Below are 25,817 nucleotides of genomic sequence, written 5' to 3' on the forward strand. Positions count from 1 at the left end.
ATGGGGTCGATGATTGTGCCGATGGAGCCGATCACAAACGTCGACGACGGCAACGACGATCCACCGCCCTCCCATGCAGCTCGCCAGCGGCGTCCTAAGTTCCCAAACATGGTAGTAGTGCCACTCCTGAAGAAGGTATGAAACTGAACCTTCTTCTGGCTACATTCCTTCGGGCTTCGGCCAACCAAGAACTAATGGTTCGATCAGGCGACGGTGGAGTTCCTCGGGACGTTCATCCTGATGTTCACCCAAGTGTCGGCCATCATCATGGACGAGCAGCACGACGGCGTGGAGGGCCTCATGGGCGTCGCCGTGTCCGTGGGCCTGGCGGTCACGGTGCTCGTCTTCTCCACCATCCACGTCTCTGGGTGCCACCTGAACCCCGCGGCGAGCATCGCCATGGCGACCTTCAGCTACCTCCCGCCGGCCCACCTCGTCCCCTACGTCGCCGCGCAGGTGTGGGCTCCACTGCTGCCTCGTTCGTGGGTGTCAGATGGAAGCATTCCTACTCTCCGTAGAGAGCAGCGTGAGTTTATATTGATCGAGGGCAAGAGGCGCCCTTGTCGTGGCTTACAAGTTTACCTGATCGCTAGAATTCCGGTTCGGTACATAGAGATAGAGATAAAGGTTGTTACGGGAGAGAGAGAGAGAGAAGATAAATAGTTGAGATTACAATCTATCTCTAATTCTAACACCCTCCCTTAATCTCAACTATCCTACATTGAGATTCTTCTTGAATTCCTCAAATGGCTTGACTGGTAAAGCTTTGTTGAATCCATCTGCAACTTGATCTCTGGAGGGAACGAATCGTATGTCCAACTTCTTCTCTGCAACCCTTTCTCTTACAAAATGAAAGTCAATTTCTATATGCTTGGTTCTTCCATGAAATACTGGGTTTGCAGAAAGATATGTGGCTCCTAGATTATCACACCACAAACATGACACACGATGATGTTTAATTCCCAACTCATTGAGCAACGATTCAACCCAAATGATTTCAGCAGTAGCATTCTAGTGACTTGTATTCAGCTTCAGTACTTGACCTGGATACTGTGGCTTGTTTCCTAGCACTCCAAGAGATAATATTAGAACAAAAAAAATACTGCAAAGCCTCCAGTTGACTTCCTGTCATCATTGCATCCTGCCCAGTCAGCATCCGAGAAAGCACTAACAAGAGTGGAGCTGGAGCGTTTAACTTGAAGGCCTAAACTCACAGTATGTTTTATATACCGTACAATTCTTTTAACAACTGTCCAATGTATAATAGTGCGTGCATGAAGATACTAACAAACCTTGTTAACAGCAAAGGAAATATCTGGTCTTGTCAATGTCAAATACTGTAAGGCTCCTACTGCACTTCTGTACCTTGTGATTTCTTCCTCCTTGAGCGGATCACCTTCAAAAGCTGAGAGTTTTTCTGAAGAGGATAATGGTGTAGGTGAAGGCTTACAATCTTTCATCCCCATATGAGCTAGAAGTTCAGTGTCATATTTTTCCTGGTTCGGTGCTATGCCATCTTGAATCTTCTTTACTTCAATGCCCAAGAAGAAGTGTAGACCACCAAGATCCTTCAAAGCAAACTCTAAGCTCAAATCATGTAGAAGGGCATTAGTAGCACTTTGCGATGAACTTGCAACTATAATATCATCAACATATACTAGTACAAAAATAGTTGTGTTTGCCTTGTTGTAAATGAACAATGAAGTATCCGCCTTAGATGCAACAAAGCCTAAACGCCTTAACTGAGAGCTTAACCTTGAGTACCATGCCCTTGGTGCTTGCTTCAGGCCATAAAGCGCCTTGTCAAGCTTGCACACATGATGAGGTGCTTTCTTGTCTACATGCCCAGGTGGTTGTCTTATGTAAACCTCCTCTTCCAGAACACCATGCAAAAACGTGTTCTGAAAGTCTAGCTGTCTCAAGCTCCATCCTATGGACACAGAAATAGCTAGCACAAGTCTAATAGTTGCAGCTTTGACAACAGGACTAAAAGTATCCTCATAATCCAAACCATAGCGTTGTTTGAACCCCTTTGCAACCAAACAAGCTTTATATCTGACAATGGAGCCATCTGCCTTTCTTTTGATTTTGTAAACCCACTTACAGTCAATAATATTTTTACCTCTTTTCTATGGTACAAGATGCCAAGTCTTGTTCCTCATGAGTGCCGAATATTCATCATCCATTGCATTTTTCCGTTTGGGATCTCCAAGTGCATCTTCCAATTTTGTTGGTTCTCCTGCGATACACAGCATACCATATGGAACAGCACCATCAGTTCGGACTTTGGGGTTTCTTATACCTTTTTGTGACCGAGTCATGACACGTGAAGTTGTAACTTGTCGGGGTTGGCTTTGACGTGTACGTGCTGGTTGTGCTACAGGAGATGGCGCAGAAGACTCCGGCACAAAAGATCCCGAAGAGTGCCCAAATTTGCTTTCCACAGCAGATCCCGTGGCCTGAGGTGTGTCTGACTCATCGGAGTTTATTGCCGCCGAAGATCCGCCGCTGATTGCTGGCGCATGCAAAAGTGGCGGGGATCCTGACGCTGACCCCACCAAATGTCCTGCCGCTTCGCTGATTGCTGGTGCATGCGCGCGAGAAGCGACCCTGACGCGGACCCCATCAAATCTGTCGTTGTCGCTTGCCTGCGCGTGGGACGCGGTGTGGACCGCGGTTCGTCCGCACGTGATGATGGGGCGCCAGCTGATTGGCGCGGCTGGAGGAGACCAGGTGCGCGGCTCGGCGCGTATCTGCGCGCCCGATCCAAGGCAGTCAGGCGAATAGGAGTTCCAGGTGACTCCAAATCCGCCTTGTGCTCCGCGCTGGCTTTGTCCTCTTCTGCTGCATGCAACATAGGCTCGTTTTCTGCAAAAATTTGATCATTTTCTCCACCAATTTCTGCACCGTTTTCTGCTGCATGGTCCTGCACACATGGAGACACAGTTCCACTAGTAGGATCATCGGTTGGATTAGTACAATTGTCGCCCCCATGATCAGTGTTTTGGAGATGTGGTGGAAGAAGAAGGATTGCTTGTTTGAGAAGTGCTCCGTCATTAGGATGAAGGGATTCGAATGGAAAAATTGACTCATCAAATACTACATCATGAGAGATATAGACCCTGCCAGTAGACACATCTAGGCATTTGAGTCCTTTGTGAATGGGACTATACCCAAGAAACACACACTTTTTGAGCCAAAAGCAAGCTTGCGTGTATTATATGGTCGAAGATTGGGCCAACAAGCACAACCAAATACATGTAGCGACTTATAGTCAGGAGAGACACCAAAGATACGTGTGATGGGAGTTTCAAAATTTATGACCTTGTTGGGCAGCAAGTTGATGAGATATGTGGCAGTTAAGAAGGCTTCATCCCAGAATTTTAGTGGCATAGATGAATTTGCTTGTAGAGCTAGCCCTACTTCAACAACAAGGCGATGCTTCCTTTCAGTGGAGCCATTCTGTTGATGTGCATGAGGACATGCAACATGATGTGAGACGCCAAGTTCTTGAAAGAAGGAATTTAGTTTTCTGTATTCACCTCCCCAGTCGGTTTGCATGGCAATGATTTTAGTGTTTAATTGGCGCTCAACAAGATTTTGAGAGTTCTTAAAAACTTGAAAAACTTCAGATCATTTCTTGAGGAGGTAGATCCATGTAAACTTGCTATAGTCATCAATGAAACTAACATAATATGAGTATCTACCAACGGAGGTGGGGGCTGCCCCCCACACATCTGAAAATACAAGCTGTAATGGAGTAGTTGAAATACTGGTAGATATGGGATATGGCAGCTGATGACTTTTAGCTTGTTGACATGGATCATAAACAGACTCAATATTGGACTCATGAGAGTACGGAAGATTATTCTTGCTAAGAACAAATTTAACAATAACTGACGAAGGATGACCTAGTCTACTATGCCACTTTGATGATGAAGGCTTGACAGCAATGAGAGGTTGTTTATTTGACGATGTTGATGAAGATATGAGCGGGTAGAGACCTCCCACGCATTTGCCCCTAAGAAGGATTCTCCTCGTGTCCAAGTCCTTTACCAAAATAAATATGGATGGAATTCAATGAGAACACGATTATCAAGGGTAAATCTATGAACAGAAAGGAGGCTATTTGATGTTGTGGGCACATATAGAACTCTTTTAAGATGCAAGTTTTTCATGGGAGTTTTAACAATTGAACTACTAATGTGAGTAATTTCCATACCAGATCCACTTGCAGTGTGCACTTGGTCATGCCCACTGTACTTGTCTCTGACTGTCAGCTTGTCGAGTTCCCCTGTAATATGATTAGTGGCACCGGAGTCCGCATACTAATTTGTGTCGATGTCGTAGGAGTCGGTGACGACATTTGCCTCTTTTTCTTCATACTCATCGTCTTCATAGCGATCCCAACACTCGTGGGCGCCCCCGCGATGATGCTTGAGGCAGATTTGGCACTCGGGATAATCCCAGTGCTGTGGTCGTTTCTACTGCTGTTGTTGGGGACGACCACCTCTCCTGTTGCCGCCGCTTGAAGAAGAGGAGGAGGGCGAGTGCCTCCCTCGGCCGCGGCCTCTGTTGCCGCGCCCGCGCCCTCTACCACGAGGGTGATCGAGCCCCCTGTACACCAGGTTCGCGGAGGTGTTGAAGCCAGCTTCTGGACCATCGCCTAGCATCTCCACCCATTGATCGAAGGCAGCGATCTGGGTGAAGAGTTCATCGACGGCGATGGAGGAGTTGACGGTGCCGATCGCCGCCACGACCGGATCATAGTCCCGATCAAGACCAACAAGGACGTAGTCCACCATCTCTGGATCATAGACAGGCCGGCCTGCTGCAGCAAGTTCATCCCCCAGATTTTTCATCCGGGTGATGTAGGAGGTGCTTGACATGGAGCCCTTCTTGGTGGTGGTGATGGCAATTCTCAAATTCTTGATTCAAGATTGAGACTATGAAGCAAACATACTGGTAATGGCAGTCCATAAATCAAAGGTATTTTCTTTACTCACAACTTGGGTGAGGATTTCCTTTGACAGAGAGTTCAGGAGATAGCTGAGAACTTGCTGATCTTTGGACAGCCATGGCGCATAGAGGGGATTGGGCACCGCGATCATTGTCTTGTCCGACTGCTGCTGCTGCTCCTTCTTCGAGGGCGCTGCGTTGGTTCCATCAAGGAGGTCGGTGAACTGCGCTCCTTGCAGGGCCGGCATCACTTGAGCCTTCCATAGGAGAAAATTCCCCTTGGTAAGCTTCTCGGTGGGTGGTGCACCTAGGTTGAGGGCAACGTGAGCCGAGGAGAACATGGCGATCTGATTTTTTTGGTGATCGTGGAGCTTTGGCTAGATAGATGGGAAGAGGATGGCTCTGTATACCATGTCAGATGGAAGCATTCCTACTCTCCGTAGAGAGCCGCGTGAGTTTATATTGATCGAGGGCAAGAGGCGCCCTTGCCGTGGCTTACAAGTTTACCCGATCGCTAGAATTCAGGTTCGGTACATAGAGATAGAGATAAAGGTTGTTACGGGAGAGAGAGAAGATAAATAGTTGAGATTACAATCTATCTCTAATTCTAACAGTGGGCAACGCCATCTACCACCCCGTGAACCCCGGCATTGCCACCGTCCTGAGCGTCGGCGCCGTCGAGGCCTTCGCCGTTGAGTTCATCATCACCTTCGTCCTTATCTGTAGAAAACTAGGCTTAAGCGTATGCAAAGCTGCAGGGACGCGTGCGTGTTAATATAGGGCTCAAGGCCAAGAGATTACAAGGGTTGGTTAGGCTAGGATTGATCTCCAAGTAATCTAACAAACTATGGGATCATATCTCTAAGCCTAACCATATTACAACAACCATACTCACACACACATCACAATACAATGTTTAACACTCCCCCTCAATCACAACTTTCTAAGTTGAGATTGTGCCTAAAAGGTTCTAATTGCCGCAAGTTGAGTGGTTTAGTAAACCCATCCGCCACATGATCACCCATAGGTATGAATCTGATATTCAGCAGTTTATCAGCCACTCTTTCTCGAACAAAGTGGTAGTCAATTTCAATATGCTTCATCCTGGCATGGAAGATAGGATTAGCAGACAAATAGGTTGCACCAAGATTGTCACACCAAAGTGATGCTGCTCTTGGATGAAAAACACCCAACTCTGTTAGCAAATTCTGAACCCAGATAATCTCTGCAGTGGCATTAGCTAAGGCCTTGTACTCAGCTTCTGTACTTGACCTGGATACAGTTGGCTGCTTGCGAGCACTCCAAGAAACCAAATTACTGCCAAGAAACACTACAAAGCCTCCTGTTGATCTTCTATCATCAGGACAACCTGCCCAATCTGCATCTGAAAAATCACTTACAAGCATCGAGTCTGACTTTCCAATTTCCAGTCCATCACTCTGAGTCCCTTGAAGATATCTAAGTATCCTCTTTACTGCAGTCCAATGTGCACTAGTAGGAGCATGTAAGAACTGACATACTTTATTTACTTAATATGAGATATCTGGTCTACTTAATGTCAAATACTATAATGCTCCTACAATACTTCTGTACCTGGTGGAGTCCTCTGCTCCAAGGATCTCTCCATCATGAAGAGACATTTTCTCAGAGGTAGACAAAGGTGTAGATGACAGCTTACATCCTTTCATGCCCATTCTCTGAAGTATTTCCTGCACATATTTTCCTTGTGACAACACAATTCAATATTTTGCATTCTTTACCTAAATTCCAAGGAAGAAGTGAAGACTACCAAGATCTTAAAGTGAAACTCCTTGCTCAAGTCCATAAGAAGAGCTTCAACTGCTTTAGATGATGAACTAGTGACAACTATATCATCAACATAAATAAGCATAAAAATGGTTATCCCACGTCGGTGATAGAAAAACAATGAGGTATTTGTAAGTGCATCTAGTGCCCCTTAGTGATTTTGGTGTATTGAAGACTTATAGGTTAAGGGACTAATGTGTGTGTGAGTGTACACAAGTCTATAAGTCTGAGGAGTGTGATATTTACAGGAAAAGTCGACCCCTAAAAATGAATATCTTCAACTGAAGTTTTTGGTATTTCTGAAGACTTTCATGAAGACTTTGAAAGTGAAGAAATTGGTGTGTCCGTGAAGACTTGATATTCATGCGAGAAATATGAAGCTTGAAGAATTTCGTGTTCATAGTTTTGTTTTTCTCTTCCTTGAGTCATAGGAAACACCGTACTGTTAAAGGGGGTCGAGGAAATACTTAGGAAAAATTTCCATGTGATGCTCAACTCAAAAGCCTACACCTACCAATCCCTTCGAGTGAAGCCATTGGAAATCTCATACAGTTCAGTCAATTTCTTCAGTGACAGAGACGAAGTTCTTCTGGTCTCTGAGGAATTTGTCCTGACTGAGGAGTTAGGAATTCGCCAGTGCGGATTGCCTACACAGTGAGGAACATGATAGCCCTGAGGATTTTGCTACTCAAAATTCCGACCGTTGCTGTGCTATGTGCCAGCTGCGCCAAAATATATATCCACCTAACGGTCATATCATTGAAGGGCATTTATGTCTTATCATGTCGGGCTGCTCCCTAGGCTATAAATAGCCACCCCCTACAACCACTAGATGGTTGGCTGCTCCGAGAGAAACTGACACTTGTCATTTGAGAGCAACCCATCCTCCGAGGACTTTGAGCGAAAATCATCAAGTGAGGAAAAACCAAAAACCCAAAACCCAAACACCTACAAACCCCACGTGATTGAGCATCACTAAAGAGATTGATCCTAAGTGGATCCAACGCTTGTTACCTTTGAAGACTGTGCTTCTTCCAGATGGTTAGGTGTCATGGTCTAGAGCATCCAAGAGGAATTGTGGATCATCGAGTGACCAAGTTTGTGAAGGTTTGGAAGTCGCCTGAAGACTTACCACGAGTGATTGGACGAGGTCTGTGTGACCTTAGTTCAAGGAGAATACGATGAAGACTGGGTGTCTTGGACTAAGTGTCATTGACTGGGTGTCTGGGACTGTGTGTCCTCGAGTTTAAATACTCAGCCGCTCCAACCAGACGTACAACTGAGACAGAAGTTGGAACTGGTCTACCAAATCATTGTCCTCACCGAGCTTATTGGTTCTATTTCCTCAACTCTTTCATTTCCTCGTAACTGTGTTGTATGTTTGTTCATATCTGTGTTTGAAGACTTTGATTAAAGACTTTCTCAATTTCCTCAGTTCAATTTCTTCAGTCTGTTTGTCTTCATCCTGTGTTATCCTGTGATTACGCTTCCTGTACTCTGTGTCTGTCTTCATTTCATCATGATGACTATGCTTGTATTCTGTTATGTTTACTTTTGAGTACTTATTCCGCTGCTAGTAGTTCTTCGCTAAGGAATTTCCTCACCGGCAAATTCCTCAGTGAAGAATTTCATAAAAATCGCCTATTCACCCCCCCTCTAGTCGATATAACGCACTTTCAATTGGTATCAGAGCAAGGTACTCCCTTGTTCTGTGTGATTTTGGTTTAACCACCTGGAGTTTTAGTTATGTCGACTGCAGGTATGATCAAGGTATCTGCTGGGTGTCCTACCTTCGATGGGACGGACTACCCCTACTAGAAGAATAAGATGTGAATGCATCTTGAAGAAATTGATAACGATCTCTGGTATGTTGTGGAAAATGGTGTTCCCTCAGTCACACCTTCTCTGAATGCTGCCGATGTGAAGAGATTCAAGCAACTCAACTCTCAAGCGAAGAATATCATATGTTGCCATCTAAGCAAAGGATAGTATGGCAAAGTGAGTGCTTTGGAAACAGCGAAGCTTATCTGGGACAGGTTGTCCAAAGTGAATGAAGGAGTCTCAACTCAGCGTGACTCTCGAGTTGATGTTCTTCGCAATCTCTTCAACCACTTCAAAAAACTCGACAATGAAAATGTTCAACAAACCTTCGATCGCCTCACTGACATCTCAAATGAGCTTCAAGCACTTGGTGCCACTGACATCACTGACCATGAGGTGGTGAAGAAATTGCTGAGATCGCTTGATTCATCATTTGACACTCTGGCATTGATGATACAAGAACGTGCTGATTACAAGTCACTTGATCCCGCTGATATTCTCGAGAGGCTAAATACTCATGAGTTCCAACTTGCTGAAAAGAGAGATCTCTATGGTTCAAGCTATGGCAGAACACGTGCACTGAAGGCCAAGGCAGTATCTGAGTCCGAAGATGAAGACTCTGGTAGCAGCCTTGGTAATCCTGAAGAACTGAGCCATGATCTGGCTCTGCTAGTGAAGAAGTTCCAAAAGTTTTCAAGACGTGGTCGCCTTGGAAGATCCTCAAGGAGCAATGATTCCTCATCCAGTGACTACAAGAAGAGGCTCTGTCACAAATGCAAGAAACCTGGACATTTCATTCAAGATTGTCCTCAGTGGGAAAAGGAATCAAAGAAGAAGAAATACAAGGATTACAGTTCTGATGATGCGAAGAAAAAGAAGAAATCCACAAAATCCTCATCAACAAAATGCTCCAAGCCTTCATATCACAAGAAGAGCATCTCCAAGAAGGCCAGGGCATTCATTGGCAAGGAAATGGACTCTGAGGCTGAATCTAAAGAAAATGAGGAAGAGGAGTCATCTGAGGAGTCCGAATCCAGAGTGGCGAGCCTTGCTCTCGCTACTGCATTCGTCAGCAAGTCTATCTTCAACACTAAAGAAAATGACCTCACCAACAAGGCTGATGAAGGCGATGATGACTACGCTCCCACCTATTGCTTCATGGCAAAGGGTGTCAAGGTACTCAAATATACCTCCTCTGAATTAAGTGAGAATGAATCTGATGAAAACCTTAAACCCAGCTATTCTAAACTTGCTAAGATTGCTATAAAACAATAAAGGGCTTTAGAAAAGGTTCAAAACATGCTAAATAAAAGTGATGATATGTTGGGTGAAGAAATGGATCGCACTGAAACTTTGACTGAAAATCTTCAGAGACTTCAGTCCAAGCTTGACAAACTTCAAAGTCATCATAACACTCTCTTATCGGATCATGAGAAGCTTTCTTATGAATTTCTTCAAAGAAAGCAAGACCTTGAGAAGCTAAGAGTGAGTTATGAAGATCTTCAGAAGGAGCGCGATTCATTACTTGCTCAACAAATCAGCGCTTCTCAGGAAGAATTTGTTCCACCATGCTTGAAGTGCATTGAATGTGAATCTGCTAATTCTTCACCTGAATGTTCAAATGCTGCTAATGTTTCAAATTCTTCACATGCCTCTGTTATCACTAATTCCTCATCTGAGGACATTGCTAGTATCACTGACAATGCAGGGCTGAAGGAATTGTACACGACAGGAATGTACAAAAGCCTCAAAGGGCATCAGGCTCTTTGTGATGTGCTTAAAAAGCAGATCCTCAATAGGAACCCTAGGAAAGAGGGTATTGCCTTTGAGAGGAAACTCAATGCTGATGGTACATATTGGAAGCCTGAGCAGTACCCCAAAATTACATGGGTTGCTGCAAAGGGACCTCCAGTTGATCCATCTAACTTATCTGGATTTGCATGTGAATCTCCTCATTCTGATGATGAGTCAATTGACTCCAACTATAAGCTATTCAAAAATCAGAATGGTGAAGTATTTGCTAGATATGTTGGCACTAACTACAGGAATGGCTTCCCTATGCACAAAATCTGGGTTCCCAAAAGATGTCTTGAAAATCTTCAGGTGAATGTCATCATGACACCACCTGTGAAGAATAGGAACCCCAGATCAAATTCTTCATATGGACCAAATTCCTCATATGGATCAAAGTCCTCATATGAACATCATCATGCTAATCCGTCTGTTTCGCAGGGAAGATCTAAGGATTATGGATATGTGCATTATTCTTCAAATCATTATGTCCATAAGTCCTCGACGAATTTCTCTGCTTACTCTAACCCCTTTTATGTGAAACGAAATGGACTGGCTTCTATGCCATCCTTTTCGTATGGAGCTCGCAGAATGATGAACTCTTTGCCACCCCTTCAGATGTGGGTGGTGAAGAAAAAGAACTAATCTCTTCTGCAGGGTCAGGTCTCCAGACGCACATAATCGTCTGAAGAATTTGCTGGAGACCTGAGCATGCCTGATAGGACGCAGGCTAATCATGAAGAAATGAACTTTCATTTCTCACGTCCTCATATTGCTTTATCAGTTCTTTTACTTGATGAAATTGATCTGATGAATTGATGTCATATTCTTCATTAATGAAGTATATGAGTTTGTAAGCTGCACTAATTCATCTGCAGGATGATCAACCCAAAGCCACTGAGTTGGTCCTCGATAGTGGATGTACAAACCACATGACTGGTGACAAGAATCTATTGATGGATGCTCCATTATCTCCGTCGCATCTAAAGCATATCATCTTTGTTGACAAAGGCAAAAGTCAGGTATTGGGTCTAGGTAAGGTTGCGATTACAAAGGATCGACACATGGACAAAGTCATGCTTGTTGAGTCCTTAGGATACAACCTTATGTCTGTCTCAATGCTTTGTGATCTTGATATGGTTGTTGTCTTCGGCAAGTACCGTTGTGTTGTGGTTATGGAAGCTGACAATTCCAAAGTCTTCGAAGGCTTTAGGAGAGGAGACCTGTATATTGTTGATTTCTCTACAGGACCACAACCAGCCGTGTGCTTACTTGCAAAAGCTTCGGAAGGCTGGCTCTGGCATCGACGACTTGGTCATGCAGGCATGAGGAATTTGCACACGCTTGTGAAGAAGAAGCATGTCATTGGCATCGAGAATGTCAAATTCCTCAAGGATCACCTATGCAGAGCCTGTGAAGCTGGGAAGATGACCAAGGCCAAGCATCTAGCGAAGACTATCATGACCACCACTCGCCCATTTGAATTGCTTCACATGGATCTCTTTGGTCCTAATCATTATTCTGCTATCTCAAATGAAGCATCTCAATATGGCTTCGTTATTGTTGATGATTATTCTCGCTACACATGGGTACACCTTTTTACTTACAAACATGAAGTGCAGGAAGTCTTCAAATGATTCTCCTCGAAGGCTTCAACCAACTTTGGTGTGAAGAGCAAGCACATCAGAAGTGACAATGGCACTGAGTACAAGAATTCTGGTCTCGATGACTATCTTGATGAACTTGGTATCACTCATGAGTTATCTGCTCCTTACACTCCTCAGCAGAATGGCGTCGTGGAGCGCAACAACAGGACTCTTGCTGAGATGGCTCGCACTATGCTTGATGAATACAAAATGCCTCGTCGTTTCTGGACTGAGGCAATTGATACTGCGTGCCACATCATCAACAGAGTATATCTTCACAAATTCTTCAAAAAGACTGCCTATGAACTCCTCACTGATAAGAAACCCAATGTAAGTTATTTCAAAGTCTTCGGTGCTAAATGTTGGATTAGAGATCCTCATCACAACTCAAAATTTGCACCGAAAGCACATGAAGGTTTTATGCTTGGTTACGGAAAGGACTCGCACACCTACAGAGTCTTCAACAACGTTCTTCACAAAGTTGTTGAAACTGTAGATGTGCGGTTCGATGAAACTAATGGCTCGCAAAGAGAGCACCTACCTACTGTGATAGATGAACCAACACCTGAGGAAACTATCAAGTTCATGGCTACTGAGGATGTCATTCCTACTGAAGAATCTGCTGAAGAATTCATTCCAGAACATGAAGAACGTCGAGCTAATGCACCTGAAGAAAATGCTGAAGAAAATGGTGCTGAAGAAAACGCTGATCAAATTCTTCAACAACAACCAGCTCATCCTCGCATTGCAAAAGAAGTGCAAATTGAAAATATCATCAATGACATCAAAGCGCCAGGTCCTCTCACACGCTCAAAAGCTTCACATTTGTCTAACTTTTGTGGGTAGTATGCTTTTATCTCTATTACAGAGCCCACTAAGGTAGATGAAGCATTTCTGGAGCCTGAGTGGATTCAGGCCATGCAAGAAGAATTACATCAGTTCAAGCTCAACAATGTCTGGGAACTGGTCAAACGTCCAGATCCTCGCAAGCACAATATCATCGGCACAAAGTGGATCTACCGCAACAAGCAAGATGAAAATGGCCTTGTGGTGAGGAATAAGGCACGGCTTGTAGCTCAAGGCTACACACAGGTTGAAGGAATTGATTTCGATGAAACTTTTGCACCTGTTGCTAGACTTGAGGCTATTCGCATATTACTTTCTTATGCTAACCATCATGATATCACTCTATATCAAATGGATGTGAAAAGTGCATTCCTCAATGGTAAGCTTGAGGAATAAGTATATGTTGCTCAACCCCCAGGTTTTGAAGATCCAAATAATCCTGACAAAGTCTTCAGACTCAACAAGGCCCTCTATGGCCTCAAGTAGGCCCCACGGGCTTGGTATGATACTTTGAAGGAACTCTTCATGAAGAAAGGCTTCAAACCCGGTTCACTCGACCCTACTTTTTTCACTAAATCTTATGATGGTGAATTGTTTGTGTGCCAAGTATATGTTGATGATATTATCTTTGGCTGTACTGACCAACGTTATAGTGATGAATTTGCCTATATGATGAGTGAATAATATCAAATTTCTAGTATGGGAGAGTTGAAATTCTTCTTAGGTCTTTAAATTCGTCAACAACACAATGGCATATTCATATCTCAGGAGAAATACCTCAAGGGTGTACTGAGGAAATTCGGCATGCAAGATTGCAAATGCGTCAAAATTCCTATGCCCACAAATGGCCATCTATGCACTGATGAAAATGGTATTGACTTCGATCATAAGGTATACCGCTCCATGATAGGTTCCTTATTATACTTATGTGCATCTAGGCCAGATATAATGCTTAGTGTTTGCATGTGTGCCCGATTTCAAGCTGCACCGAAGGAATCACACCATAAGGCTGTGAAGCATATTCTTTGATATCTAGCTCACACACCAACACTTGGATTATGGTACCCCAAGGGCTCGGCTTTTGATCTTGTTGGATATTCTAACTCTGACTATGCTGGTGATCGTGTGGATCGCAAGTCAACATCTTGTACATGTCATTTCCTCGAACGATCCTTGTTCTGTTGGTCCTCGAAGAAACAGAATTGTGTATCACTATCTACCGCTGAAGCTGAGTACATTGCCGCTGGTTCTTGCTGTGCCCAATTGCTATGGATGAAGCAAACTCTCAAGGACTATGGCGTTAACATGAAGAATGTGCCTCTCTTCTGTGACAATGAGAGTGCCATCAAGATTGCTCACAACCCAGTTCAGCACTCGAAGACAAAGCACATTCAGATTCGTCATCATTTTCTTCGTGATCATGTGTTGAAGGGCGACATTTCTATTGATCATGTGAAGACTGAAGAACAGCTAGCCGATATCTTCACAAAGCCCTTGGATGAGAAGAGATTTAGCAAGTTGCGGTGTGAGCTAAATATCCTAGAATCTTCGAATGTTCTTTGAAAAGGACACTCATCCTAACACTTATGCAAAATTGATGACTTAGATGTGCAACACATGAAGAAACGTTTTACTTTAATCAAATGAAGAATAACACTCTTAGTGTGAAGAAATTAACGAAGAATTTGATTCTCAGAACCCTCCGATAATTGTACGCGGTGTCTGAAATTATCATTCTTATACGGTGGGTCACGCCACCACCAAAAGTTGAAATTCCTCAAATTATTCATATTCTTCAACTTTGCATAGTCTTCACCGGTTCCGTCGTTTTTCTTCATTGGCTATATATATATATATGAGTTTATGTCCTCTACAGCATTCACTTATTGCTATTTCTTCAAGTTGGTTCTCTACTAAGTGAATGTGATCGGACCCTTCCCCTATATGCTATACTCAACCCAATCTGTTCACAAATTCTTCATGTGCGTTCTATTTGAAACTCGTTCAAAATCTTCACTGTGTCCTTGTCAGCTGAAGAAATTGCGAACGGAACTTTAAAATCTATCTTATCTAAATTTTCGGCTTTGCCGCTCAAACCGTTCTGCATCCCACGATACACTTATCCACTCACCCACGGTCTAACACAATCTCCACCTCTCACTACGTGGGTGACACATGTCATGCGAATGAGAAGGGTCTGGGGCACGTTCGTCCAATTTCTTCGGAGCAGTTTTTCACCGTGGCTATAAATACCCCTCCTTTCCTTCCTCACTTCTTTTACTCCGCTCGACCTCTCTCTCCAGCTCGAGCTTCTCAAACCCTAGCACCGCCGCTACTTCATCGCCGCCAGTGAGGAAGAGCTTCACTGCCTCGACCTTGTCGCTGACGTACTCGCGCCGACCGTGGACATCTTCACTCCGCCGCCGCCGTAGCCGTCTTCCTCCGCCAAGTTAGGGCGTGGAAGATCTGCACAGACGAACTTCACATCTCCTCACTCCAGTTCGTCGTGTTCTTCGTCTAGGGTAAATAAAAGTTACTTTTACTGCCCTCATTGATTTGAATGATTATCTACAAAATCTTCAAAAGTGTTTTTCTTCATATCTTCACACACTGAACACCTCACAAAGTCATATGTTCTTGATTCGTTTCTCTAAGCATCATTTTTCTTCAAGATTCCTCAATTGTGTGGATTTTTGATCTATACAACTCTGGAACCTAATACAAAGAACGCTTAGTGAAAATCTTCAAGACTCATCTGGTCAAATTCCTCAAACTTGTTCTTTTTGAAAAACCTTCTGAGAACGCATATGACCTCTCCAAATTCCTTGCAACTATACTCTGTTCACAGGTACACATGTGAGCTGCTAAATCACTAGGTTCTCATCAACTTAACTCATTTGCAGCGTTCCTCGAAGAAAAGTTGCATACTTCTTCAGAGAATTCAATTGTTCAAATTCCTCAACTGAAGAAAATGGCTGATGGTAAAAGGCCACAGAAGGGAGGAAAGAGGCCTGAGGTAAATACAGTGTTTGAAATCCCTCATGACATATATGCTGGGTACTGCACACCTCCTGAGGAAACCAACAATGAGTGCAAAGTGCGCATTCAGAAGATAGAGAGGAGATGGGCAAGAGAATGGAGGGAGTACAGATATGTCACTCCTAAGTACATGAAAAAATTCGCACTCAATCCTCCATGCCCAAGAGCACCACTGGCACCTGGCCAAATTGCTGATCCCACCAGCCTCAAGCGAGGTGAGGACTATCCTGATGAATGGGTCAAGCGCCAAGGCAAGTTGGCTAAGCAAGCCAGAGAAGCAGTGAGGAAATTTAATGAAGACTCTGCTGCTGCTGCCTCTGCTGAGGTCCTTGCTGTCAAGCCAAAGAAGGCTATGTCAAAGAAGCCTGCGCACAAGCCAAGTGCTTCCTCAGCAATGCCCTCACAGCCAGAATCATCAAAGCCCTCACGGCCAATTACTCATGCTGCTCCTGTTCCTCCAAAGTCCTCAGCTGGCCCCTCACTGCTGAAGGCAAAGGCCACTGTTGGACGAGGTCCACGCCCAAGTCCTCAAAAGAAGCAAGTCGCTTTCCAAGTGCCGTCTGATGAAGACAAAGCTGATGATGATGAACTTGCAGAAATCATCAGAGACAGGCAAGTCAGGGCCGCTAGAGCCAAAGGATCAGAGGTGCCACTGCTTTTGGATCCCAAGCTGATCCTCGACTATATTGATGATTGGCACAAGGACCCCAACACTCCCTTGCCTGACTTCAAGCTGACTCCTGGCCAAAGTCACATGCTGACCCACTTCATTCAAGAAGAAAAGTGGAAGTTTGAGAAGGCCGGGCAGATCAAGAAAGCGCATTACAAGAAGGAGAAATTTCTGAAGAACAACGTTGTCACTATGACAACTGATGAACTTGTAAAAATCCAATCTGAAATCCAAACCCTCAGCGATGACTTCAAAGCCTACTATGCTGATTGGCAAGGAGCCAAAGTTAGATTTGTAAAGATAACTCAACAGTTCACTTCAAATGTTGCTACCCCAACGCAACAGGAAATTCCTCAGGCTGAAGCATCTGCTCAGCCGACTGAAGAACATGCCAGCACCGCTGATGAAAATCAGGCTGCTGAAAAAAATGTGAGTTCCAAGGCTGATGACTGCACTCCAGCCACTGAAGAAATTGCCAGGGCATCCACTAGTGATGCGCCTGAAGAAACTGAAGAAATCAGGGCAACTGCATCAGTTGTCCCTGAAGAAAATCAACCAGACTCCTCTGCTCCTCCTGCGCCAACACCAACTCCAATCCTTTCATCTGCATCAGATGTGAAGAAGACCAAGGCTGCGGAGCATGCTGCAGTGAAGAAAAGGAAAGCATCAGCTGCTTCAGATTCTTCAGCTCCGAAGAAAATGAAGCCTATGACAAGTTCATTTGCACATCCGATTGATGTTGTTCCCATCTCAACCAAGCCATCAAAGGACCTTGTTCTTTTTGATGAAGAATATGTGATCCCTAGTGGATCTGATGAAGAAACTCCTTCTGCTGCTTCGTCTGAACCGTTGAATGAAGAAATTGAAGTGGATGTGATCCCTTCAACACCTATCATCTCCTCGCCTATGCCTCAGTTCACAGCTGAAGAGGCTGGCTTTGAAGAAATGGAAGATGAAGATGTGGACATTGGCTGCTCCACACCCGTAATCAGTGATTAATTCTGGGAAAGTCAGCATCCAAACTCTCCAATGTTCACCCCTCTACAGCAAATTCCTTAGTCCCCCACACAAACTGTTCACATGGGCTCTGAAGAAACTCATCCCACTGCATCTGTCCATGAGGAAAATCCAGCCACTAGCGCTGAAGAAACTGCTGCTGCTGCACAACCAACGACGCAGACTGCCACTAAGGAGGAACCAGAAATTCCTCAGCCTGAAGAACCTGCGATTGAGATTCCTGGGGTCGTGATGCAACTCACTGACACTCCTCTGCTGAAGCCAAAGGATCCATTTTCACGCAAGCAAAAGTTCAAGGCAGATGATTTCTTCGGCGAGCACGTATTCTTCGAAGATTACAACCCATATGACTCTGCTCGCATTAGGGAGAGGCGTTTTTGGACTGCTAGTCAAGCCAATTTGTATTCCTCAGTGTCGTTCAACAAGGAGAAGATTTTCTACCATGAGCATATTCCTCACGTGGATATAGAATCTCTGTCGTGCTTCGCACCAGTCCTCAGTGTTCTTCAGGACGCTGGGCTGCTCAACTTTTGCTCTAACATCTGTGATTGGAATGAAGAACTGATTCTTCAATTCTATGCAACGCTGCACATCACCGAAGATGTTGAAGATGTGAATTCATGGGTGCTGGACTGGATGTCTGAAAACACTCACTACACTGCACTAGCCTCTGAATTGCTTCGTGCTCTACCACTCAGTCCTCCCCCTGAAGAAGCTCACTGCATCTATAGTGAACCTGAGCTCACACATCATTACATGCAGGTGTTGATGAAACCTTTGAAGCCAGGTCAAGCACCAAGAACCAAATTCCTTGTGAAGGAATTGTTGTACGTGCCCAGAACTGTCTATCGTATTCTTACGAGGACAATCAGTCCTATCAAAGGTCACGACTCATCTGATGAGGAAATTGTTGGCATCATGAAGAATCTTGTATTCAACATCGTTCATGGCATTCCTGTCAATTATCACAATTTCTGCATGAGGACTATGGCCAATATTGCACTGTCTCCGTTTGAGCTGAAGCCTTATGCACCTTGGATCATGAGATTCCTCAGGACAAGGTCTTCACTCAACTACAAAGCTGATTTCCAGAATCATCTCAACTACTTGCCCCCAATTGAAGTCCTCAAGCAGACATATTCCTCAGTTGATGGAAAGGGCAAGGCACCAGCTGTAATTGATGAAGGCATTCGTCCATTGGATGGTCAGTTTCGCAAAGCTGCATCTTATTCCACCAATGATGACTCTGCCACACATGACTCTGCCAATGCTCCCAAGTCCACTCCTCAAGCCACTGCTCCGCGCGTGATGACAGACCGTGAACTTCTACTTAGTCTTCACCAGAAGGTGGATCGAAATCACAAATGTGTTAAGCGTCAGTTTGGTTCACTTCTTCACAACATGACTGCCACACACAATGCAGTGAAGAAAAACCACTACTACCTCCATCAAGTCTTCGGTCGCACCTGGGCAATCTTGTCACATCTGTATGGTGAACAAGATCTGAAGAACATGGGTCTTAATGAAGATTTTGACTGGTATGCACCTCCATCGAAGAAATTCAAGAAGGTCAAGGTTCCTTCTCTGGTGGCCAGCTCATATTCTTCATCGCGTGACACTGATGAACATGAAGATTTGGACGACACTGCGGCAGGCCCTACATCAACCAACGACCCCAACAACGCTGGCGCTCCTTCATCACCATGATTATCTTCAGGGGTGTTAGTCCTCATTTTCGATCCTTTTGGTCATTCGATGACACAGGGGGAGAAATATGAGTTAGTCTTCAAGCGGGTCTACTATATGGGCATTTTTTTGCTAAGTTACAACTCTCGTTCTTCTCAAACTTTATTGGATCGAGTTGTAATCTTAAACCCGATGGTGCTCTGATACTTTTGATGCACTGTGCTCTGATACTCTTGATGCACTATTCTGCATGCTTATTCCTCGTTAATATTATTGCACGCATGCTGAATTTCATAAGGCACCATATTTCATCATGCATTTCAAATTCTTCATAGTATATGTTAAATGTGTGTGTGAATTACAAGATATAGGGGGAGATCTCCATGATTCAACTCTTCAAATGTGCATTGCTTCAAAAGCAAATTCCTCACTATGCACATCTTCAGGGGGAGTTCTTCTATATCTTGCAATCAAATTCCTCAATATCAATATTTACACTTCATAGGTTTATCCCCGCTGAAAACTTAACCTATATTGTCATCAATCACCAAAAAGGGGGAGATTGTAAGTGCATCTAGTGCCCCTTAGCGATTTTGGTGTATTGAAGACTTATAGGTTAAGGGACTAATGCGTGTGTGAGTGTACACAGGTCTATAAGTCTATGAGGAGTGTGATATTTACAGGAAAAGTCGACCCCTAAAATGAATATCTTCGACTGAAGTTTTTGGTATTTCTGAAGACTTTGAAAGTGAAGAAATTGGTGTGTCTGTGAAGACTTGATATTCATGCGAGAAATATGAAGCTTGAAGGCTTTCATGCTCATAGTTTTGTTTTTCTCTTCCTTGAGTCATAGGAAACACCGTACTGCTAAAGGGGGTCGAGGAAATACTAAGGAAAAATTTCCATGTGATGCTCACCTCAAAATCCTACACCTACCAATCCCTTCGAGTGAAGCCATTGGAAATCTCATACAGTTCAGTCAATTTCTTCAGTGACAGAGACGAAGTTCTTCTGGTCTCTGAGGAATTTGTCCAGACTGAGGAGTTAGGAATTCGCCAGTGCGGATTACCTACACAGTGAGGAACATGATAGCCCTGAGGATTTTGCTACTCAAAATTCCGACCGTTGCTGTGCTATGCACCAGCTGCCCCAAAATATCTATCCACCTAACGGTCATATCATTGAAGGGCATTTATGTCTTATCATGTCGGGCTGCTCCCTAGGCTATAAATAGCCGCCCCCTACAACCACTAGCTGGCTGGCTGCTCCGAGAGAAACTGACACTTGTCATTTGAGAGCAACCCATCCTCCGAGGACTTTGAGCGAAAATCATCAAGTGAGGAAAAAACAAAAACCCAAAACCCAAACACCTACAAACCCCAGGTGATTGAGCATCATTGAAGAGATTGATCATGAGTGGATCCGACGCTTGTTACCTTTGAAGACTGTGCTTCTTCCAGACGGTTAGGCGTCATGGTCTAGAGCATCCAAGAGGAATTGTGGATCATCGAGTGACCAAGTTTGTGAAGGTTTGGAAGTCGCCTGAAGACTTACCACGAGTGATTGGACGAGGTCTGTGTGACCTTAGTTCAAGGAGAATACGGTGAGGACTGGGTGTCTTGGACTAAGTGTCCTTGACTGGGTGTCCGGGACTATGTGTCCTCGAGTTTAAATACTCAGCCGCTCCAACCAGACGTACAACTGAGACAGCAGTTGGAACTGGTCTACCAAATCATTGTCTTCACCGAGCTTATTGGTTCTATTTCCTCATAACTGTGTTGTATGTTTGTTCATATCTGTGTTTGAAGACTTTGACTGGAGACTTTCTCAATTTCCTCAGTTCAATTTCTTCAGTCTGTTTGTCTTCATCCTGTGTTATCCTGTGATTACTCTTCCTGTACTCTATGCCTGTCTTCATTTCATCATGATGACTATGCTTGTATTCTATTGTGTTTACTTTTGAGTACTTATTCCGCTGCTAGTAGTTCTTCGCTAAGGAATTTCCTCACCGGCAAATTCCTCAGTGAAGAATTTCATAAAAATCGCCTATTCACCCCCCTCTAGTCGATATAACGCACTTTCAGTATCTCCCTTTGAGGGAGTAAATCCAAGTGATGGTAACTTAGAGGAGAGCCGAGAGTACCAAGCTCTAGGTGCTTGTTTTAGTCCATACAGTGCCTTATCAAGTTTGCAAATATGACGTGGTGCATTTGGATTCTCATACCTAGGAGGTTGCCTCATAAACACTTCCTCTTCCAGAACACCATGCAAGAACGTGTCCTTTACATCTAGTTATCTTATGCACCAACCTCTAGATACTGCAACTGAAAGAATCAATCTAATAGTAGCAGCTTTTACCACTGGACTAAATGTATCCTCATAGTCAATCTCATACCTCTGTTTAAATCCTTTAGCAACCAGACGTGCCTTGTATCTGTCAATGGTACCATCAGATTTCCTCTTTACCTTATAGACCCACTTGCAGTCAATTACATTTCTACCTCTGACTGGTGGAACTAGACGCCAAGTTTTGTTCTTCATTAAAGCAGCATACTCTTCATCCATTGCCTCCCTCCAACGAGGTTCACCCAATGCTTCTCCAAAAATTTGGTTCACCTGTTGCACAAAACGAGCCCCAACATACACAACCATCTTTATATATTTTAGGTTTAACAATACCACTTTGTGACCTGGTGTTGGAGAGCACAGGAGGTGGCGGAGCTGGTCATTCAAGTTGCTGTAGAAGACGATTTGAAGAAGACGGCACGGCTGCACCGGAATCATCCGCAGAAGATCCCAGAGAGAGCTCCTGTAGCGGATCCAGATCGGGAGACGGGATCGCCTCTCCAGAACTGCCACTTGGCGCGCCTGGGTTGGCATGCAGCATCCTGTCGGGCGCGTTCCCGCCCACATGACGTGGACTCCGCTCATCCACATCCGGGAGCCGAGCACCAGCACGTGGGAGTGGGCCACCAGGCCCCGTCGAGGCTGGCTGTCGGGCGACGCGACGGACCGCGGGCCCGCTGCGTGACCCAGACTGGTCTGCCGCCAAATCAGGAGACGGCGCGGATCCCGCCCAGGGATTCTCCTGCGCCTGCGCCAACTGACGCATCTGGCGCCATGGATCCCGAGCGATCCGCCCCGGGATTGACGTCTGGATCTTCTGCAGCCTCCTCTGTCGTTTCTGCATGCATAAAATCATACGAATTCTGTCCAAAATCTTCTCCGTTTTCCTGCATACTTGCATCAAGGTTTTGATCAAAGGTATTATTAGACATAGACATGTGGTCAGCAGCATCTACTACTCCCCCTTGATCAAAACAAGGTGATGGCAGAAGATGAACTGGTAAAAGAGTGAGCTCTTTGCGTAGTTGAGCACCAGCATTGAGATGGAGTGTGGCGAAAGGAAACACATGTTCATCAAAGACAACGTCCCTAGAAATATAGACACGACCAGAGGCTACATCGAGGCACTTGTATCCCTTGTGTAGGCTGCTATACCCCAAGAAGACACATTGTTTTGACCTAAATTCAAGTTTGTGCTTATTGAAAGGGCGCAGATTAGGCCAAACGGCACACCCAAAGATGCGGAGAAAGGTATAGTCAGGTTTCTTGCCAAAGAGACGTTCAAGTGGCGTTTGGTTTTTGATAACCCTACTAGGACACGGTTGATAAGATACACAGTGGTAAGAAACGCCTCGTCCCAAATTTTAAGGGCATAAAGGCATGGGCAAGAAGGGACAGACCAACTTCCACAATATGCCGGTGCTTCCGTTCTGCAGATCCATTCTGCTGGTGAGCATGTGGACATGAGATGTAATGAGTGATGCCAATGCGTTCAAAAAAGGAATTGAGTTTTTGATACTCACCCCCCCCCCCAATCCGTTTGCATAGCAAGAATTTTGCGATCAAAGAGACATTCAACATGCTGTTGAAAGAGATGAAATTTCTCAAACACGCCAGAGTTATTTTTGAGCAAATAAATCCAACTAAACTTGCTAAAATCATCAATAAAGCTCACATAATATTTGTGTCTGCCTACAGAGATGGGTCCAGGACCCCATACATCCGAAAAAATAAGCTCTAAAGGAGCTTTTGACACACTAAAAGACTTAGGATAGGGAAGTTGATGGCTCTTGGCCATCTGACAAGCATCACAAACCAGTAAATGATCTTGTTTATTTGACAAAGGAAGACTAAAATCTCGAAGAATTTTATGAACCACCGTAATGCAGGATGTCCTAAGCGCTTGTGCCACCGTGAAGTAGATGGTTTGATCACACTTAGAACTTGTGGAGAAGGAGCATCTTGCCGGCCAGAAATAGGAAACAAGCCACCCCTACTCCCATTTTGAAGAATGGTCCTCCGAGTGGCGCGATCCTTAACAAAAAAGGTTTCAGGGTAAATCTCAAGAAAAGCATGATTATCTTTGATGAGTTGATAGGCAGAAAGTAAACTTTTGTCGGCATGTGGACAGTGAAGTATGTTCTTGAGATCTAAGGAGCCATGATGAGTAGATAGAACTGAATGACCGACATGTGCAATGTCCATACCTTGACCACTTGCGGTGTGGATTTGCTCCGAGCCGGTGTAACGGTCATGACTAGCAAGCTTCTCCAGCTCACCGGTCACGTGGTTGGTTGCGCCGGAGTCGAGATACCAGTTGGTATCAACTCCATAGGAGTGGACGGCATTGGCAGATTGGTTCCCGCCGCCACCACCACCTCCACCACCAGCAGCGTTACGCACATTGTTGTTGAAGTTGCGGTCGTCGCGCTTCTTGCAGAGCCACGCACCATGCCCTTTGTTCTTGCAGATTTGACACTTCTCGCGGTCACCGTGGTCACCGCGATCACCACCCTGGCGAGGCGCTCCGCCAGAGCCGCCACCACCAGAGTAGTTGTCGAAGAAGCGGACGCCCGTGTTGTTGTTGTTGTTGTAGCCACGGGAGCCATTGTTGCTGCCGCCACGAGAGCCTTCCTAGTTGGAGTTGCCACGGCCTCCGCCTTTTGCAGCAACGTTGGCGGAGTAGGCGAAGGTCTGTGCGGCGATGCGTGACTCAGCATCAAGCAGCAGCGAGAATAACTCGCCTAGGCCAATGGGCTGGTCGGTGATGGTGCGCGTGGAGACGGCGGAGACGAACCCGCTGTACTCTGGCTCGTGCATGAGCCCCTGGATGATGTGAGAGACAACATCATCTTCATCCAGAGGCCTCCCGGCGGCTGCAAGTTCGTCAGCGAGCCCCTTCATCTTGGTGAAGTAGGCAGCCACCGTCATGTCGCCCTTCTTGGTGTGGCCGATCTGATCGTGAAGCTGGATGTTGTGGGCGCGGGATTGCGAGGAGAAGCTCTGGAGAAGAGCGCTCAAGGTGGCGGCGGCCGTCGTGCAGTTGCTGACCTGCAGGAGCACTTCGCAAGAAAGGGAAGCGATCAAAAATTAGAGCACCTGTTGGTCCTGGGAAACCCAGATGGCGTGCTCTGGGTTGGCGGCGACGGTGACCTCCTTCTTGCCGACGACGTCCCTCTCCATGCGGATCTCGGCGTCGGGTTCCTTCTGGGAACCGTCCAGGAACCCCATCATGCCCGCCGCGCGAACATGTGGTAGTACCTGCACCCTCCAGACAAGGAAATTCTCACGGTTCAGCTTTTCCATGATGGTATGGCCGAGGGAAGTGAGGGAGGGTCCGGCCATGGCGAAGGAGGACGATGAGGACATCTAGATGCGATGGAAGGGTTATGCTCTGATACCATGTAGAAAACTAGGCTTAAGCGTATGCAAAGCTGCAGGAACGCGTGCATGTTAGTATTGGGCTCAAGACCAAGAGATTACAAGGGTTGGTTAAGCTAGGATTGATCTCCATGTAATCTAACAAACTATGGGATCATATCTCTAAGCCTAACTGTCGTGGATATGAGACACGGGTATCCTCATGGAGATAGGTCGCGGCCCATCATGGGAGGTGGCCCTGCAGGCTGACTTAAACAGTTTGAATAAGACCTGGATTGCTATCTGTCTTGTAATAGAAACGAGACTAGTCCTAATCCTATTAGGACTCTACATGTAAGCCGGCCCATTCAACTTATATAAGGAGGGGCAAGGCTCCCCAAGAGGGACAAGGGAGAAGCTACAAGCAAGAAGAAACAATCTTAGGGCTAGACACAAAGAGCAGAGCCGGTTTACGGCGACTCCCTCATAATCATAATGAGACCTAGCCACAAACAGCATGTAAGGTTATTACCGGATGATGTTTCCCGGGGCCCGAAGCTGTCTAAGTCCTTGTCTTACGTGTTGATCCACCCTGCGTCTCTCGTCCCGTTCAACCCCTCTCAAGCTACCACATAGATGCGTTGGCCTCGTGACTAAGTCCTGACACTAAAGACATCCGCCGTGACAAAACCACGACACTAACCATATTACAACAACCATACTCACGCACACGTCACAATACAATGTTTAACATTCTCTTCGTCATAACCGTTGTTGCCACTGATCCTCATGCAGTAATATATACAGTACTTCTTCCTTTCCTCCTATAA

The 25,817-nt window shown here is 45.2% G+C and overlaps 1 pseudogene; it reads left to right on the top strand.

The window, feature by feature from the left end:
* LOC119272606 lies at nucleotides 1–25,817 on the top strand (annotated as a pseudogene).

This window comes from Triticum dicoccoides, chromosome 3A (assembly GCF_002162155.2).
Source record: "Triticum dicoccoides isolate Atlit2015 ecotype Zavitan chromosome 3A, WEW_v2.0, whole genome shotgun sequence".
NCBI classification, from domain to species: domain Eukaryota; kingdom Viridiplantae; phylum Streptophyta; class Magnoliopsida; order Poales; family Poaceae; genus Triticum; species Triticum dicoccoides.